This window comes from Leptidea sinapis, chromosome 9, assembly GCF_905404315.1.
Source record: "Leptidea sinapis chromosome 9, ilLepSina1.1, whole genome shotgun sequence".
Lineage (NCBI taxonomy): Eukaryota > Metazoa > Arthropoda > Insecta > Lepidoptera > Pieridae > Leptidea > Leptidea sinapis.
The window spans coordinates 12675841-12696175 of NC_066273.1; the positions used below are offsets into that span (position 1 = coordinate 12675841).

Here is a 20335-nt window from a genome sequence, read left to right on the forward strand (position 1 = left end):
ATTATGTTGTAGTCCGGGTCTCTGTTCTAAAGGCACGGGCGCGCGAGCGGTCGGGCGATTGCGGGCGGGGTGTGGGGAAAGTTTAATGAAACTTCATATATATAGCTAAATAATTTTACCCTAAAATCCTACTAATATGATAAATAGGAATTGAGAAACCAAAAATTCCATGCGGCACAACAATTTGCATTCGTCACCTTGAGACATATGATGTTAAGTCTCATTTGCCCAGTAATTTCACCAGCTGCGGCGTCTTTCAGGCCGAAACACAGTCATGTTTACACATTCCTGCTTCACGGCAGAAATAGGCGCCATTATGGTACCGTTGCTTTTGGATTTTCGACTATTGGTTTCTTACATGTGTCTATTTAAAGAATGAAAATACTTGATTAATTTACAGGAATATATGACATGCGTACCTATTTTAAAGAGACGTAGGTACATCTTACTGAAAGGAAAACTGTGCAGTACTCAATAACATGTGTTGTTATATAAAAAGCTTGAATAAGGCAACTTGTGGCTCATGTAGGATATAGAGATAAGCAAGAAATAATTCCAGTTTACAAGTGGAAACATACAAAACCGACACATAATATATTTGATCCCTGCTTTCTTAAAGTGGCGTGATATTATAAAAAGCCGCGTTATCACCCGAAGATAAGTGATTTTCATAACAAAGTTATAAGGTCATATGCTGGTAGTGTCTCTGAATACAGTGATTATAATATATATGTTATCGTACTGCCAACAATCAAGTTTATTTCTAACTGGAACTCCGCAGATACACTATCGTTTCAATCAGAGCTCAAACTGTTTATTCAACGGTACAATAGTATTTTTCTTAAAATAAAACTTGTTTAAAAATGCACAGATTAATAATAGCTCTAGTATTTCTTGTAAGTTTTTCCTTCGTAGCAGCAGTGCCTTTAAATGGTAAGTGATTTTATCTCATCAGGATTCCCAGTATCTTTTATGGTAACAAAGAGAATACGTGGCAAGCAATAAGTACATTAACTAATTAATATTTACTCCATCGGAATCATTTATTACATCTCCATTTTTGAGTCCCAAAAATATTTTAGACGCAGACGAAGACATAAAGCAAGTCGTATCAGACTTGAACACGAATCGAACCCGCGACCCTTTGCAAACTTTAAATATGAAGTACATAAGTAGGTGGGTAGTTAGGTGTCTTTTATATTATATCACTTTCCTTTAAATAAAGCCATTCTCATTCTTTTTTATGAGCCTAACTCCAGTAGAACTGAAGCGAAACCTTGAACTTGAGAGATGGGTTATCTATTGGAATTAATATATTTAATAATCATAGAAATTCTCGAATAATCTTTAATTGTAATGTGTAATTGTAATAATACATATTTTATTGTGTGTTTAATAATATAGGTACGTCAAAATATGTATTAGGTAAACTTGCAATTTTATAATACATAAAGTTATTTATGTATGAAAGAACAGGGGTACCTTGATGCGATTGCCTCTAAGTGTCTTCCATGCCTTGTAAAAGAATTGTATATAATTCTATTACATGGATATGTCCTTTTTTTTAGCTAAACATTAGTACAGGTTGCTATATTTTATAAAATAATAAAATCATTTTTAAAGTCGACTTTAAACCTTTTACATATTATTAGATATAATCTACCATATAAAATATAATCGGGAGTTTATTAGGTACTTACATGAATGTTCTACTAATAATAAACTTTTTGAAGATTACATATCTATTAATTATTAACTTAATAACAAAATTATGGTTAACATACTAATTGAAGATACCTAATAAAGCTGTTAGTTCTGCCTACTGCTCATCAAAACAAAAATATTTTATCTTATGATAACATAATAATTATGCGTAGGTATGATTACTTAAGCGTAAGATACTTGTAATAAAATTGCTACTAATATTGAGAAAATTCCAGCTATATAAATGTAAATAATATACATAGCTCTACTGAATTTCTTCTTTGGGCAATATAGTCGAGCGATTCATTCAATTTACCATCAAACCTAATCACACAATATGTCAATAACAACAATCATACTTGAAGATACTTTTACTACCTTTCGTGTTTCAGGACTGAACATCCCGTCAGAGTGCAATGACAACGCTTCCTTCGCCGACTGTGAACTCATAGTGCGCAGCAAGTTCTGCCAACACCGTTACTATTCTACGTAAGTTTATCTTTTAAAGCCAGGTTCATATAATATAACAACGACAGGGAAGGAAAGTTATGAAACGAAAGACAGGGTAGGTCTTTAACTAGCATTTGTTCGCCGTCTTCTTTCTTTGTAGGCTAACATAGCGCTCGATGTCGTGTCTCACTCAATCTCAACTCATATGACTTAGGGCACGCGATCTCGATTCATAAGACAACGCTACAATGCAAATCAGACTTTAGTAACTAAATGGTGTTCTATGTAGTATATGTATACAGTCTCAAGTCATTGAATGGTGTTCTATGTAGTATATGTATACAGTCTCAAGTCATTGAATGGTGTTCTATGTAGTATATGCATGCAGTCTCAAGTCATTGAATGGTGTTCTATGTACTATATGCATGCAGTCTCAAGTCATTGAATGGTGTTCTATGTACTATATGCATGCAGTCTCAAGTCATTGAATGGTGTTCTATGTACTATATGCATGCAGTCTCAAGTCATTGAATGGTGTTCTATGTAGTATATGCATACAGTCTCAAGTCATTGAATGGTGTTCTATGTAGTATATGCATACAGTCTCAAGTCATTGAATGGTGTTCTATGTACTATATGCATGCAGTCTCAAGTCATTGAATGGTGTTCTATGTAGTATATGCATACAGTCTCAAGTCATTGAATGGTGTTCTATGTACTATATGCATGCAGTCTCAAGTCATTTAATGGTGTTCTATGTAGTGTATGCATACAGTCTCAAGTCATTGAATGGTGTTCTATGTAGTATATGTATACAGTCTCAAGTCATAGAATGGTGTTCTATGTAGTATATGCATATAGTCTCAAGTCATTGAATGGTGTTCTATGTACTATATGCATGCAGTCTCAAGTCATTGAATGGTGTTCTATGTAGTATATGCATACAGTCTCAAGTCATTGAATGGTGTTCTATGTACTATATGCATGCAGTCTCAAGTCATTGAATGGTGTTCTATGTAGTATATGCATACAGTCTCAAGTCATTGAATGGTGTTCTATGTAGTATATGTATACAGTCTCAAGTCATAGAATGGTGTTCTATGTAGTATATGCATATAGTCTCAAGTCATTGAATGGTGTTCTATGTAGTATATGTATACAGTCTCAAGTCATTGAATGGTGTTCTATGGAGTATATGCATGCAGTCTCAAGTCATTGAATGGTGTTCTATGTAGTATATGCATGCAGTCTCAAGTCATTGAATGGTGTTCTATGTAGTATATGCATACAGTCTCAAGTCATTGAATGGTGTTCTATGTACTATATGCATGCAGTCTCAAGTCATTGAATGGTGTTCTATGTAGTATATGCATACAGTCTCAAGTCATTGAATGGTGTTCTATGTAGTATATGTATACAGTCTCAAGTCATAGAATGGTGTTCTATGTAGTATATGCATATAGTCTCAAGTCATTGAATGGTGTTCTATGTAGTATATGTATACAGTCTCAAGTCATTGAATGGTGTTCTATGGAGTATATGCATACAGTCTCAAGTCATTGAATGGTGTTCTATGTAGTATATGCATACAGTCTCATTTCACTGAATGGCGTTCTATGAAGTATATTTTAGGCAGTTTTCATTCAGCTGTGTTTCGAGCGCGCTTTGAATACAACGCCAAGCAATGCCAATTCCGTAGTCATCTGGACGGCAAAGCCAAATTAGCTTCGAAAGAAGCTGGGCGTCATAAATAGAGCTCGGCAATAATTCAAGCCGGCCCAAATTCTAGCACTCTGCAAAGCGCAGGTCCGATCACAAATGGATTATTGCTGTCATCTCTGGCCTGGCGCACTACAGTATCAGCTCGAACCATTTGACCGAATTGTCAAGGACCCAGTGCTCTGTGAACGTCTCGATCACGTGGCGTGGCGAGGAGATGTCGCTTCATTGTGTGTCTTCTACCGCATTTATCACGGAGAGTGTTCCGAAGAGCTTTTTCACCTGATTCCTGCCGCCAAATTCTACCTTCGCACGACACACCACAAATAAGGATATCATGCCCACCATCAGGATGTGTGGAGGGTTCCTCCACAGTGCGATTTTCAAGGAACTTTCTTCCACGTACAACAAAAGCTTCCTTCTGCGGTTTTTCTGCAACGATACGACGTGGGTACCTTCAAACAAAGCACGTGCACCTTCCTTAAAGGCCGCAACGCTCCTGTGATTCCTGTGGTGTTGCAAGAGAATGTAGGCGGCGGTGTAACACCTAGTGTTAGGCAATCTTAACACGGTGACCCGTACGCTCGTTTCTCCTCCTATTCCTATTTGACATCTCTCAAAATTTTATCATGTAGTAGCTTAGCTGTAAGTTTTCCAAAAATAATACATAGTATATGTATTTAATTCTTTAATTTTTCCATCTAACCAGGTTTTGTTGTAAGTCATGCATGAACGCTGGCCATATTGATCCGACATCAATATTTGAAGAAAGGGTGGAGGACAGAGATGTTTCAGGACTGAACATCCCGTCAGAGTGCAATGACAACGCTTCCTTCGCCGACTGTGAACTCATAGTGCGCAGCAATTTCTGCCAACACCGTTTCTATTCTACGTAAGTTTATCTTTTAAAGCCAGGTTCATATAATATAACAACGACAGGGAAGGAAAGTTATGGAACGAAAGACAGGGTAGGTCTTTAACTAGCATTTGTTCGCCGTCTTCTTTCTTTTCTTTGTAGGCTAACATAGCGCTCGATGTCGTGTCTCACTCAATCTCAACTCATATGACTTAGGGCACGCGATCTCGATTCATAAGACAATGTTACAATGCAAATCAGACTTTAGTAACTAAATGGTGTTCTATGTAGTATATGTATACAGTCTCAAGTCATTGAATGGTGTTCTATGTAGTATATGTATACAGTCTCAAGTCATTGAATGGTGTTCTATGTAGTATATGCATGCAGTCTCAAGTCATTGAATGGTGTTCTATGTACTATATGCATGCAGTCTCAAGTCATTGAATGGTGTTCTATGTACTTTATGCATGCAGTCTCAAGTCATTGAATGGTGTTCTATGTACTATATGCATGCAGTCTCAAGTCATTGAATGGTGTTCTATGTAGTATATGCATACAGTCTCAAGTCATTGAATGGTGTTCTATGTAGTATATGCATACAGTCTCAAGTCATTGAATGGTGTTCTATGTACTATATGCATGCAGTCTCAAGTCATTGAATGGTGTTCTATGTAGTATATGCATACAGTCTCAAGTCATTGAATGGTGTTCTATGTAGTATATGTATACAGTCTCAAGTCATTGAATGGTGTTCTATGTAGTATATGCATACAGTCTCAAGTCATTGAATGGTGTTCTATGTAGTATATGCATACAGTCTCATTTCACTGAATGGCGTTCTATGTAGTATATGCATACAGTCTCATTTCACTGAATGGCGTTCTATGAAGTATATTTTAGGCAGTTTTCATTCAGCTGTGTTTCGAGCGCGCTTTGAATACAACGCCAAGTAATGCCATTTCCGTAGTCATCTGGACGGCAAAGCCAAATTAGCTTCGAAAGAAGCTGGGCGTCATAAATAGAGCTCGGCAATAATTCAAGCCGGCCCAAATTCTAGCACTCTGCAAAGCGCAGGTCCGATCACAAATGGATTATTGCTGTCATCTCTGGCCTGGCGCACTACAGTATCAGCTCGAACCATTTGACCGAATTGTCAAGGACCCAGTGCTCTGTGAACGTCTCGATCACGTGGCGTGGCGAGGAGATGTCGCTTCATTGTGTGTCTTCTACCGCATTTATCACGGGGAGTGTTCCGAAGAGCTTTTTCACCTGATTCCTGCCGCCAAATTCTACCTTCGTACGACACACCACAAATAAGGATATCATCCCCACCATCAGGATGTATGGAGGGTTCCTCCACAGTGCGATTTTCAAGGAACTTTCTTCCACGTACAACAAAAGCTTCCTTCTGCGGTTTTTCCGCAACGATACGACGTGGGTACCTTCAAACAAAGCACGTGCACCTTCCTTAAAGGCCGGCAACGCTCCTGTGATTCCTGTGGTGTTGCAAGAGAATGTAGGCGGCGGTGTAACACCTAGTGTTAGGCAATCTTAACACGGTGACCCGTACGCTCGTTTCTCCTCCTATTCCTATTTGACATCTCTCAAAATTTTATCATGTAGTAGCTTAGCTGTAAGTTTTCCAAAAATAATACATAGTATATGTATTTAATTCTTTAATTTTTCCATCTAACCAGATTTTGTTGTAAGTCATGCATGAACGCTGGCCGAAATTTGAAGAAAGGGACAGAGATCACTGGAAGTAACTTAGTTCCTGCGAATGACACTACACTAATATAAATTAAACCTTATATTAATTAACTTATGAGAAACAACTTAATACAGCATAAGAATGTACTTTGATTCACTTTTTGATCTTTTTAGATTATCTTTATTAGATATATTATCAATTTGATCTATGTCATGTTATTCACTAAATTATAATAATGTTAAATAACAATATGTATAATAATAATATTTAAGACTCACTACTACACGGTCACATTATCTCTGGACCTCGCTGGAACGTGAAGCTCCATCCCGTACCTCTTTCACCCCTGTTGCGTCAGTACGGTTTGCAGTTTCATGACCGTTAGGTGTACCTATGTCGTGATATGTTCGTGCTATAACTGCTTTGCTTTTGTTGTTAATAGTTCTGTAGTCTATTAATTTATGTAAAAAAATATTTTTATACTTAATCCAGATTCATTCATTGATTTCCCATAATAATAATTATCAGCACACAACACACATTAACATCAATCTATAATACTGACAAAATAAATATTTTTTTAATAATTCGTAATAACAATATCCTAGTGATGCTTGTTTTGCACACCGCGACCGTAACAAACCAACGATGTGACGTCATGCAACAGGTACAGAGATATCCGGTAACCGGGTAGCAATCCATTGTCATTCTGTCAATTATATTATTCTCATAATTATATTTTACTGAAATAAAACAAAATAATGCTGTAACATAAATTTTATTTACATCCCAAATTTCACAGTTAGTATATAAAACAAAAAACGAAATTGAGTCGGGCCGATATAACCGCCCACGAAGTACAGTCAGCAACAAAAGCGAGGCAACACGCTCCACGTTACTGCACACAATTGTAGACCCAAAACCGTTCATTTGTAGCTTATAACTGAACTCTTGTTTATAAAATTTGTTTTAATATAACTTTAAAAAAATACTCGTCAGATTTAAATAACAACTCTGGGTTCATGCAATATCAATCGTCAATACAATATAAACTTGTCATAGAATATAAGTAGGCAAATTAGATCTGTCGACTACAATGACGTTCTATACATATAGACAAATCACGTCGCATAAAAACAAAGCCAAATATGGAACATGCCACAAATTACATCATAATAAGCTAAGATACTATACATTGCTGCCTTTACTCCAGTTGATTGAAATATCATTTGTCAATAAGCAGCAATGTAAAACATTTATTCAGTTCAGGTTTGATTCGGACAGTGACAGTTGACATACGACTAAGAAGAAAAGTGTGCTTACATTATCTTTAAGCACACTTTTGCCGTTCCGCTATCAGACTGCGAATGATACTTCCTTATGTGTGTATAGAACGTCATAGGTTGATGATGTATCACATTATTTGCTCTTGTAACCAAGCAATCAATTCATTTGTTTATCAACTGTCAACCACTGATGTTTGAACAACCAGTATGGTAATTAATGTTTCACTCTTTCGTAGTCTGAGAATTAACCGTTCAAATCTACTCGGTGGTAAGCCAAATATAACATTAGAAGCTTTCTTAATCAAGGAATGTGTTAATGATGCAATGATAACGAAGAACGGTTGGGAACATTTACTTAAAATAATCCGCAAGCAATGTGCGGAGGGGTATCGAATCATAAATAATTTAGGAACATAGATATTATACTCATTAGATATATAGAAATATAAAACATGACTAATATGCAATTGCTTAACAGACAGATCTGACACAGATATTGTTTGTGTACTGAATAGGTTAAAAGATGAACTTATATTCATTTCATTTTGACATCATTCTGTTTTTATGAAAATGCTCATGGCAATAATCTTTTTTTTTAAATGTCGATAAAAAAGGAAAGTGCTAATAACCATTTTAAAGTTATAGCTTTATATTGGCACAAAACCAAATGCAAAACAGTAAGGAATACAACCCAATAAAACTTTTTTCTAATTCCACCACAATGATAAAATTGCACTACATGGAAAATACTACAGAGACAAAAATAAATATTTTCCCATGCCGATAAATCACGAGAGGTCGAGTTGTTCTTCGACAATAACAATAGTGATGCGTTGCGCAAAGTTAAGTTCCCCAAATGGTCTTACACATTTCAATGAGAATTTCTTGCAAGTTTTAATATTTGAAAACATTACAATATTTCATCGGGACAACATGCTGGTCCCGCCACCAAATTGGTTACGTAACCAAACGGACACCAGATGAGCAGCTCTTAATAGAGCGGTTTACATTAAATGTAACCAACTAAGTTGGTAGCGGCGACTGGTTGAGCTACCATGGTGTCACAATGAAATAATATAGCCCTTACTGTCATTCCTACATCAAATAAAACATAATCATTGATTTGGTAGCAAACAGTGATTGACACATCGGAACCACAGATCTGGACTCGAACTGATCGACACCAAGCCGAGGTATCACGATTAAGATGATTGCGGACTACGTCTGTACATAGTTCACAAAATGTAATTATAAATTTTAAAACAACATCATACAGCGTCTACTGTACACCGCTAAATACATCTTAAATACAAAATTTAAACTCGATACACAATATATGTACAGTAAATTATAATTTAAAACGTTTATAATATATTACATACTGTATAATTAATATGAAACCAGTGATTGAGTAAAACATCTGCTGGACACTGATACTGGTTACGTATATGTACACTCGGCTTTATGTAATAGACTCTTAATGTATGTGGGGGATACAGTACAGAGTCGTTTTAAGGTCGTCGTACACTTATACCATAGCGCTCTCGCATAATAGCAAAAGGAGCATTTGAATGATGATATTATAATATCAATAGCAAATAAAATATAGCTCGATGGTTCACCTCTTGCTATCCGTGTGGTACGCTCGCATGTAATGCGGTATAATGTGCAAAAACCCTAAACAAACACGGGGTAGCCAATCTCCGGCTACTTCCCTACCTCGAGCGAATGCTTGTGTACGCCATAAAATAACTTATCGGGTCTGTGAGCTCGTTATAATATCACAATACATGTTAACTAAAAGACACGCTAAACGCTCGCTTAACTCACCTATGAAACAATCAAAACAGAAATACAAATAATTACAAGCGCATGGATCGCGACGGCTATATTGTTGTTGTCTCAACTCAGCAAGGATAATAATAATAATATACATAAATTACGATTAACTACGTGTCACTAACATCTTTACATATATAAAGGGCGCCCTACACACTGGTCGGAATACACATATTGGAGAAACACGAACTATTAAGGACAAGCCAGCTTTATCATTCCAACACGAGCAGTAATTACGTCCACGTCAAACCTTAGTTACATTTTTTATTAACAACAGTTTGTGCTGAAACTGGATCGTATGCGCCCAAGAACTAATCTAAATGCAACATCCACGTACTCGTAGTGTTCAAACTAAATATTTGCACCAATTATTTAGTCCTTCATCTCCAATGTTTCCCACGATAAGATAAAACGGGAATCATTGGAGATTAATTAACATATTTTTTATCTGTTTTTACAAGTACGAAAAGATCTTTATTCTGGACAGGCACAATCAACTCGCGAACTAACTTAGGATTATGGAAACGTTCATCTACTTTAACGGGTTATAAAAAAGTTAACAAAATTTTTTTAAGTGACAAATTGAATAATGTCCATACAAACATGTATTAAACTGTGGGTGTCGCGAGTGGGTGTCGCGAGTAGGTGTCGCGAGTGGGTGTCGCGAGTTGGTGTCGCCAGTTACCGTCCACCCGCTCGTGAGTGGTATCAGCTGTCGTCCGCAGTCCGCTCAGTCCACCACCTCGGACACGATCTTCTCCATGTCCTGGTCCACCACGTCGTCGTCGTGCGGCGGCGGCGAGGCGGGCGGGCTCGGCGCCAGCAGCGCGGCGGCGGCGGGCAGGCGGGGCAGCGGCGCGGGGCCGGGCGCGGCCGGCAACTTGAACGGCTCGTCCAGATCTTCGAGGCCGGCGGGCACCGGCAACTTGGCCAGCTCCTCTTGTAGCTTCACATAGTGCCGCTGCAATCAAATTGTTTACTTGAAAACTAAGCAAATAAAACAAAACGAATAGTGTGCTAACTAATAGTATGCTAGCTACCAGTGTACTAACTAAGAGTGTGCTAACTAATAGTGTGCTAACTAATTTGTTAGCTAACAGTGGACTAACTAATAGTGTGCTAACTAAGAGTGTGCTAACTAATAGTGTGCTAGCTAACAGTGTACTAACTAAGAATGTGCTAACTAATAGTGTGCTAGCTAACAGTGTACTAACTAATAGTGTACTAACTAAGAGTGTGCTAACTAATAGTGTGCTAGCTAACAGTGTACTTACTAATAGTGTACTAACTAAGAGTGTGCTAACTAATAGTGTGGTAGCTAACAGTGTACTAACTAATAGTGTACTTACTAAGAGTGTGCTAACTAATAGTGTGCTAGCTAACAGTGTACTAACTAATAGTGTGCTAACTAATTTGTTAGCTAACAGTGGACTAACTAATAGTGTACTAACTAATAGTGTACTAACTAATAGTGTGCTAGCTAACAGTGTGCTAGCTAACAGTGTACTAACTAATAGTGTGCTAACTAATAGTGTACTAACTTATTGTGTACTTACTAATTGTGTGATTGGAATGGTTACTAGTTATTGTTTTAATATTCCTCATTTATTTTCATTACATGCAGAAATAATCGTGTTTGTGCTAATTATAATCGAACAACCGAATTTTAATTCGAACTCTGGAAACTCAACGAGAAAATTTTATTGATATACATGTTCTCAAAACTAAAAAATAATGAGTTGTGATAAACCAGAAACGAGTTATCACTTGACCGTTTTGAATAAGTCTGAAGGATGTACTGGTAAAATGGCAGGTTGAGTGCTCACCTTGAGTGCGCACAGGTTGTGATTGATGGTTCGGTGTGTCCGCTCGTCCCCGCTCTGCCCCTCGAGATCAGTGATCCAGTTCGCAACGGTTTGCATTATCTCGTTCCGTTTTATCCAAAAGTGAGTCTGTATGACCTGCAGGAACAAACAACTTCGATTAAGCAAATTACTTCATAATTTATCTCGAGTAAACTGAACAAGGTCTTAACAAAGTGCAACTACACAATATGAGACTTCAGAATCTAAAAATTACATCATAATCATATTTTGTCATCCCGCAGTGTCTATAAATTTTGATTCAAATAAATTTTGGCATATTTCTGTTTATAATTTGTTACTCCATAATAAAGACTCATATGGTAAAAAGCTTTTAGTTTCCTTATTTGAAAAGATATGCTGATATTGAAGAACACGGTTTATTAGTTTTTAGTTAGTTACGGAACAATCACCTGGTCACACTTTACATCCTGTATAACTGAATAAAGTCCTCGAATGGCTACCACGGAAAACGCAGTGTTGGCAGCCCCAGAGAGATGGACTGACGATCTAGTCAAGATTGCATACATTGCTGGAATACATTGGATGAGGGCATCGCAGGACCGATCGGCGTGGAGATCTTTGGGGCAGGCCTTTGTCCAATAGTGGACGTCTTCCGGCTGATGATCATGATGATGAAATGAATAGAATATAGTAATGAATAATAAATAACTAGAGAGGAAGTACCTCCCAGAAGCAGGGCTCGGGCGAGCGCAGCTGGTCGAGCATGGCCCAGCGCACGCACGCCTGGTAGATGTTGGAGTTGTACTCGAGCGAGGCCAAGGTGCCCACGCACGTGCCGCGGCTGCGCTCGTACCCCGGCTCGTTGAAGTACGGCTCAGGCACCAGGATCAGCGACTGGATCGACACCAGCACCTGGACATACAAACATCATATCAAAATCACTTTATGGTACATTTAGTGCTCGACCGACGGTCAGAGCTGATATCGGTCGAGCCTAACGCGTATCATACGCGCTGACCATGTTGCGTAGTGCTCAGCTGACAGCAAACTTGATTGCGGGCCCGTGATCAGGACCTGCCAATGGAAACCAGTGAACAGCCTGCTGACAATCACACCACCTATATACATATATACAGGATGTAATCGTTAATTGTGACCAGGCGATTATTCTGTAACTATGACAGAATAAAAAAAAATAACTGATTGCCTAATCAGTAAAATGACATCAATAACTTTTTTTTAAATCAAACGGGAAATATCCAAAACACTTACACACATTTGGTATGGGATAAGTAGAAAGGTTTTAGTTTCCTTTTTTTAAGGTTAACGATAATACCCTGTATTTTCAACTCCTAGGAGCTATAAAGTCGACTCCAATTCGGATTAACACACATACGAGTCCAGAGGGCATACCATCAACTTTTAATAAGCGATGCGATTCCGATGCAGTTCAGTTTAGGTACCTAAACTGAATCACTAAAATTCGTACCATGAACTGCCTTTTACTGAATGGCGCTTAGATCGCTTATGAAGAATGAACGAAATAAATTTGTCTGTGGTCCGCGGTGAGAGAAAGAGATGACGCTCTACAGTCGTTGCATAAGTTTGTTTCTCTTACTCGAACCATATGCGTTGCGTTTCGAAACCTAAAATGATATGATTTTAGAGGTTTTTTTTGCGTAGAAAATACTACAAATACATTTTAAAATTGCGCTTTATAACGTCAAATTATAAACCATTAAGCCCTTTTTTGTAGTTATTAAATATCAGTAATATAAATAAATATTGTTCTTTGAATTACTAATTAAATATTTGCTTAGCTGTTTTCGTAAAAATAACGAGTTATGAACGCACCTCCATTGATGTTTGATTTGACAGCACGATAGAGTTCATTTTTTTTAATTCGTTCTTGCGAACAGGCTATAGCCCGGGCCCTTACTGCATCGTCTGTAACCAAAAATGAAAATACAAAATTTTCATTTTTGGTCATCGCATCTTTCATCAATAAAATTTTCCATTTCTATATGTTTTCCCTATTTTTCAAAGTTATTAACAACACGATGATTCACTTTCCTCTAAGTAGTAACTTTTTTCGAATCGCTCACTTTGACACATAAGCTATCCAGTTTATATTGAAATATTACCTCATGTACGAATGAATGAACGAACTAAATCAGTTTGCGATTCACTTGATATATTTTTTGACATCCAATTGACATCACTGCGATTTAATCAGTTGATTTGGCGTCAGCCTAAATTAGATAGCTCTAATCAGGTCGTGGTACGAAATAGCAAAGCAGGTTATTTTAGGTTGTCAATTGAATCGCAATAAGAGTTCATTGCAGGCCCGCAGAGTCCGAATAGTGTTTGTCTCCTCACACAATCACTGAAGCAACAATGAAATATTTGTTTCGGGTTGCACTAGTGATTGGTAGATTGTCGGTCGCACATGTTCAGATAGTGAGGATGATATTTTAGTTTGTCGCCTATGGGTTCTAGTGCAGAAATCGCATCAAACATCTCTTCAGACGTCACCACACGGTGACCAGAGAGGCGAGAGTACCTTCATGATGTCCAGGCGGTCGGTGTCGGTGCGCACGAACACGGAGGAGGAGTACGAGAGCGGCAGGCTGGTGGCCAGGGTGGCCGCCTCCTGCGCCAGGCGCTTCATGCGCGCCGGGTGCGAGCGCTGGCCCGCCGCGCGCACCGTGCCCTCGAAGTGGTACGGCACCGTGAACTTGAACCCGCCCTCCCCGTCCTCCGATATCATCTCGAATGTTTCTGCGGCACCCGACAATATCAATAACAAGACACATCACACACGATAACGCATTTCTTTTATGAAAATAAGGGACGGGACGAGGAAGACGTTCAGCTGATGGTAATTGATACGCCCTGCCCGTTACAATGCAGTGCCGCTCAGGATTCTTGAAAAACCCAAAATCTCCGAGCGGCACTACAATTGCGCTCGTCACCTTGAAACGTAAGATGTTAAGTCTCATTCCCCCAGGTATTTCACTGGCTAAGGCACCCTTCAGACCGAATCACAATAATGCTTACTCATTACTGCTTCACAGCAGAAAAAGGCGCCGCTGTGGTTCCCATAATCTAGCCGGCATCCTGTGCAAAGGAGCCTCCCACTATGTATGAGAATGTAGTGTTATAGTACTCACCAAACTGCATGGTGCGCATCAGTTCGATATACCTCGCCTCCCGACTCGCCCCGTATATGGACCGCGCTAGTCCCACATTGTCGGATTCGTTTTCTGAACGACACATTAACGCAGATGTTGCCTGAAATCAGTATTCATATAATGCAATCTCCAACAGAATGCTAAATTCACTCCAAAAGCCATGCCCTCTACAGGGTATCATCCCGAGACCATGCTTGATTTATAAATAATATATAGGGTGTATGATACGAGTTATATATACGTACTTATATATTAACTTATACATAACATCAAAATAAACATTCAAATTAACATCTTATTTAATGGCAGTAATGTTCGAAGTCACGAGCGAGTCGGACGCGAACTCGAGGCAAGAACATTTTGTATCAGCAGTTTAGTCATTATTTAGCAAAATGATATAAAACGTCGAGTTGGTTACACAATTTTATTAATTTAAATAAGTACTTATCTCAAATACGACAGTCCATCAACATCTCATTTTAAGTTTGGATAATATGCTGTTATTTACAGTTTTCCACTGACCCCTATCATTGCGTGGCGTTGTATTCAAAGCGCGGTCGAAACACAACTGTATGAAAACTCTGCCTAATAGACGCGTTTATTGTAAGTCAATGTTGTAGCTGTATGATTTATAAATAGAGACGGGTTATCACAAAAGGATTAGATACCTGAATGTCAGCTATGAGCGAAGCGAGTCCCTCATCCTCTTCCGATAAGTCAGAGTTACTCGATGTACTGAATCTTTGGCTATACGTCATCTTTCCAAATATGTTCTTTTTGCTCATTCTGTAACATGCAATCAAATGATGGTTGGTTGGAATGGTGGCACGACAAATCGATGTGATAGGCCTGATAGGTTATGTGGTAGCCTGTCAAATCAAATCAAAATCACTATTCATATAGGTCAAAAGTTTTCTTTTCTTTTTATATCAACCGCCACTTCGAAAAGGGTTGAGCTTTAATGAAAAGTCGTAAGAAGCTCATTGCCACTCTTTTAAATCAACATTTACAGCTTCATCTTTTTACAAATCATTTACAGCAACAAATATACTCAAACGTCAAATATTCAACGCCTAACACAAGTCAAAAAAAGAAAATGTAAAGGATTACAGAAAATCAAGAGTTATTGAGTACAGTAGATGCATCAATCCACACACATCGTAAATAGATAAAGGTATTTTGCGAGCATTTTATTATGACAAAAGATATTATGGAGTTTGTTTATGTGAATTAGTGACAATTTTTGTTCACTTCAAATAATACAGTATCATGACTGCTCCGGAAATAAATGGCACTCTGAGGGAGAAAAGAGCTTTAACAGTATTCCTTTTTTAGTTCTTTTTATTTCTTGTATATTTATATTAAGCGATAATTTTTTAATATCTTATCAATATATAAAATGGCAACATAAAAATCGTACCGTGATCAACCACGATCAGAAAGTGATGTTCCTGTCACACTGCGACTTATTATAAGTTAGTATGTCTCACTAGTGTGTAATAACGCCAGCGCTCATACTCTAACACAGCAGTATAAAAGCTTTTTGATCATGGAATAGAAATACGTACAAAAGCAGTAGAACCCCAGAGAAACACAAACATTTACTGCAACTAATGCTTTTCATTGTTTGTGTATTTAAAGTGCCGGCCCCACTGGGGGTCAGAGTTCCGATTTCTGCGTTCACTGTCACGCACACGTACAGCGCGATGTGGCGCGACATGTCCAGCACTACACACACACACACACTGGCCACTGGGGCCTACCTGAGCTTGGCCGCGTACGAGTTGGTGGTGCGGCTCATGCTGGCGAGCAGCGCGGGCAGCTTGCGCACGGCGGGCGCCAGGCGGCGGCAGCGGGCCGCGTGCAGCGCCCGCGCCGCGCGGAGCACGCACACGTACAGCGCGATGTGGCGCGACATGTCCAGCACTACACACACACACACACTGGCCACTGGGGCCTACCTGAGCTTGGCCGCGTACGAGTTGGTGGTGCGGCTCATGCTGGCGAGCAGCGCGGGCAGCTTGCGCACGGCGGGCGCCAGGCGGCGGCAGCGGGCCGCGTGCAGCGCCCGCGCCGCGCGGAGCACGCACACGTACAGCGCGATGTGGCGCGACATGTCCAGCACTACACACACACACACACTGGCCACTGGGGCCTACCTGAGCTTGGCCGCGTACGAGTTGGTGGTGCGGCTCATGCTGGCGAGCAGCGCGGGCAGCTTGCGCACGGCGGGCGCCAGGCGGCGGCAGCGGGCCGCGTGCAGCGCCCGCGCCGCGCGGAGCACGCACACGTACAGCGCGATGTGGCGCGACATGTCCAGCACTACACACACACACACACTGGCCACTGGGGCCTACCTGAGCTTGGCCGCGTACGAGTTGGTGGTGCGGCTCATGCTGGCGAGCAGCGCGGGCAGCTTGCGCACGGCGGGCGCCAGGCGGCGGCAGCGGGCCGCGTGCAGCGCCCGCGCCGCGCGGAGCACGCACACGTACAGCGCGATGTGGCGCGACATGTCCAGCACTACACACACACACACACTGGCCACTGGGGCCTACCTGAGCTTGGCCGCGTACGAGTTGGTGGTGCGGCTCATGCTGGCGAGCAGCGCGGGCAGCTTGCGCACGGCGGGCGCCAGGCGGCGGCAGCGGGCCGCGTGCAGCGCCCGCGCCGCGCGGAGCACGCACACGTACAGCGCGATGTGGCGCGACATGTCCAGCACTACACACACACACACACTGGCCACTGGGGCCTACCTGAGCTTGGCCGCGTACGAGTTGGTGGTGCGGCTGCGTTGTGATTAACAGTCTTAATTTGTTTTTGGGACCTACTACTGAATAAGTAGTAATTTATCTTTACCTAGATATGATGAAAATGTCAATGTCCGTTCACTTCGAAGAATTGATTTTTCTTATTATAATGTACCTTTACTTTGTCTTTTCATAGAAAGTGCCATATTGATATGTAGGATACTGTTCTTTTAAGACTTCATGGTACCTGATTACTAAATTAAGTCTACTTCGTCTAACCTGTTTTTTTATGATGGTCACCCTTACATTTACAATAATTATAAATGTCGAAAATACAGCAATTGAACAAGTTGCCAATTTGCCCAAGACATATTTCATAACAGCGAGTATTGACGGACATTGACGACCGATATAGCCGAATGGCTAGTGACCCTGACTACTAAGCTAGAGGTCCTGGGTTCGAATCCCGGTAGGTGCAATCATTTATATGATGAATAATGAATGTTTGTTTCCGAGTCATGGATGTTTATTTGTATTTATGTATGTTTAAGTAAGTATATTATATTAAATATATCATTGACTTGCGCACATAGTACAGGCTATGCCAGTTTGGGGCAAGATAATTTGTGTAAGAGTGTGTCAATATTATTATTATTATTGTAAACTAATGACGCCGTATGTAAAACGAAAAATAATGCGTTTTTGCCAAGGTATAATAATCATTGTATTTTTGATATATTGTAAAAATATCTTGTACCTTTTGCATCATATTATTTTTAGTATTTTTAGTAAATAGTGATCAAGTTTGGATTTTGGTAACAAACAAAACGTAACATAAATAAATATTTTGATATAAAAATGTTTTCACTTTTCAGCCAGTTGGCTGTGACATGATGATTGGATCAAACGCTAAAGAAGACAAATGCAGGCAATGCAGAGGTAACGGCACCCATTGTCACACCAGCACAGGAATCATCGACTCAAATGATCTCAGGAAAGGTAAATTAAAATATTTTCTTCCGGCTACGGTATTCGCTGTTATTATCTACAGAGAAATTGTTCTCTTTATTCGTGCAGACATTATCTACAATTTAGTCACTAAGAGCGCGTATTCGATCTGCGATGATAATTCCATGTTTTTGAGAGTCTTTCCAGAGCCTAAGTTAGAGTTTAAGTTTTAATTTAGGGAACTACAGAGTAAAATTATAATTTTTAATAACAGTTTTCTTAAACAGAAGGCAATTTCTTCGAAGCATTTCAATTTGCTATATTGATTTATTTTCAGCCTTTAATCCAGTGACACATAATTACATTACACACAATAACAGAAAAATGGCATTTATATATTAACAAAGCAATATTAAAAAAATACAAAATCGATTCACTTTAACTTTTTTTTACCAGAATTTGAATAGAAATATAACAAGAATATTTGTTGATGACACCAAATTATAGCTTCTATAATCTCTAGAATATCCGTAAACAACAACCCAATGAAAAGATGCAGCCATTTCACCTTCTGTAAAAAACAACCTATAGGGTTACCACGTTAACCAAGACTCGTGAATGAGAGTCACGGCTTGATCACTTGGCATTGTGTAGAGACGTCGCTTCATTGTCTTTATCACGGGGAGCGTTCCGAAGAGCTGTTTCACCAGAAAACTGCTGCCGAATTCCACTTCGCACGACATGCCACAAATTACGATACCATCCCATCCATCTGGATGTGTTGCGTTCCTTCACAGTGTCATTTTCAAGGAACTGTCTTTCACGTAAAAATTGAAATTTAGTTTAATCTGAAACGGAGTGTTCCGAAGAGCCGTTTCACCTGATTCCTGCCGTCAAATTCCACCTTCGCATGATACGCCACAAGTTAGGATATCATCCCCATCATCAGGATGTGTGGCGGTCCTCCACAGTGGGGTTTTCAAGAAGCTTTCTTCCACGTACAACAAAGCTGTAGAATGAGCTCCCTTGTGCGGTGTTACCGGGACCATACGACATGGGTACCTTCAAAAAAGTTCGTACACCTCTCTTATACTAAAGTGGCAATGGGCTGGACACATTTCTCAACTAACAGCTAGGTCATAGGTTCTCAACGTGCGCGATAATGCCCCCTTGTGGGCGTTTGATACTTTCGAGGGGGCAGTAGAAGACCCAGAGAATATTAGGGGGCACTGAGATGGCGCAGATGGGGCGTGGGTAGATTAAAAAATATAGTCTAAAAAGGCAAAAAAATACACGAAAATACTCTAGAAAAAAACATATACTAAAAGTGGGCGGTGAGCAAAATAAGGTTGAGAAACTATGAGCTAGGTGGACTATTTATACAGCACGTTAGGGACCTGTAAGAATGAGAAACGTGGGTAGACCTATAACGCATATAAGGTGCACCGCTGAAATTATACAAATTGGCGGAACTAACTAGCTGGAAACAGTAAAAAATGGAAAGAAATTAATAAACGTACATAGTTTATAAGGCAAATTATTTTAACTAACATAACAGAAAACAAATCATATTTGTATACTTATCTAAGTAACATACATACTCACTTAAAAAATGTAAAAAATTAAATGTAAAATTAAAATAAGGGTTATTGTTATTTTTATTACTATTAATTCAATATTTCCTTTTTATAAACCACAGGATATAACGACGTGCTTCTAATACCTGAAGGTGCCACAAGCATTGTGATTTATGAAGTAAGGGAGTCAAACAACTACCTCGGTAAGAGTTTATATTTTTATTTTAATAATAAGTTCCAGTGGGAGGATTCTTGCACTGCATGTTGGTTAGGTGTATATTACAGTCACAATACGGTAATAAAATAGTATTTAATGTTCATACTAGAGCGCCTGAATCAATGCACTCACACATACACACGATGTACACGACCGCTAAGCAATCTTTTACCAGTGGGAGGCTCCTTTGCACCGGATGCCGGCTAGATTATGGGTACCACAACGGCGCATATTTCTACTGTGAAGCAGTAATGTGTA

General features: G+C 39.5%; 1 protein-coding gene across 5 annotated transcripts in view; it reads left to right on the forward strand.

Moving 5' to 3' along the window:
• Nucleotides 1-703: 703 nt before the first annotated feature.
• LOC126966127 (papilin-like) overlaps nucleotides 704-20335 on the forward strand; it is a 73954-nt gene continuing 54322 nt past the window's right edge. The window contains exons 1-4 of one of the 5 annotated variants that reach the window (XR_007729660.1): nucleotides 731-933; nucleotides 2097-2193; nucleotides 4583-4765; nucleotides 6430-7219. The gene's annotated coding sequence lies outside the window, so the exon portion shown is untranslated. Of the gene's footprint in view, nucleotides 934-2096; nucleotides 2217-4582; nucleotides 4766-4788; nucleotides 4804-6429; nucleotides 7220-19982; nucleotides 20064-20335 lie in introns of those variants that run through there. The other 4 variants (XR_007729663.1, XR_007729662.1, XR_007729664.1 and 1 more) reach the window with 4 other exon arrangements.